Source organism: Pteropus vampyrus, unplaced genomic scaffold (assembly GCF_000151845.1).
Source record: "Pteropus vampyrus isolate Shadow unplaced genomic scaffold, Pvam_2.0 Scaffold76, whole genome shotgun sequence".
NCBI classification, from domain to species: domain Eukaryota; kingdom Metazoa; phylum Chordata; class Mammalia; order Chiroptera; family Pteropodidae; genus Pteropus; species Pteropus vampyrus.
In genome coordinates, this window is record NW_011888857.1 from 6,851,849 (window position 1) to 6,852,469 (window position 621).

The following is a 621-nucleotide window of genomic DNA, read 5'->3' on the forward strand; positions in this document are numbered from 1 at the left end:
GCAGCAGGAAAAGAAAAAGGCCAAATATCAGATGGATTGACTCCATAAAAAAAAGCCATATGCACGAGTCTACAGGAGCTGAGCAGGGCTGTGGCAGGAAGGACATTGTGAATAAGACTCGTTCATAGGGTTGCCAAGAGTTGGAGCTGACTCAATGGCATGTAACATACACACATATCTAAATCGTCTGGGATATGGTTCCATAGTGTAGCGGTTAGCACATCTGTTTTACAAGCAGAAGGTTCTGGGTTCACACCCCAGTGGAGGTATGATCCATGGTCTATGGCCATGCCACCCTGAACAAGCCCGATGTCTGATCTCAGAAGCTAAGCAGGGTCGGGCCTGGTTAGTACTTGGATGGGAGACCACCTAGGAAGACCAGGTGCTGTAGGCATAAATAATAATAAATAAATAAATAGACCATCTGTAAGTGTCTGACACATGACTTTTTGTAACAAAATAAGTTTTTGGATCTCGCTTTACTGTTTTTAAAGCATTTTATGCATGCTATCATATTTGTGGCTCACAATGAACACATTCACAATGTAGAGCAGATCTATTTTATAGATAAGAAAGTAAAATTTAGATGGATTAAAGTAAATTGTCCAAGGTCTGTAACTG

At 41.1% G+C, this 621-nt stretch overlaps 1 pseudogene; it reads left to right on the forward strand.

Annotated features, from left to right (window-relative positions):
- The first annotated feature begins 278 nt into the window (after nucleotides 1-278).
- On the forward strand, nucleotides 279-394 carry LOC111741327 (annotated as a pseudogene).
- The last annotated feature ends 227 nt before the right edge of the window (nucleotides 395-621 follow it).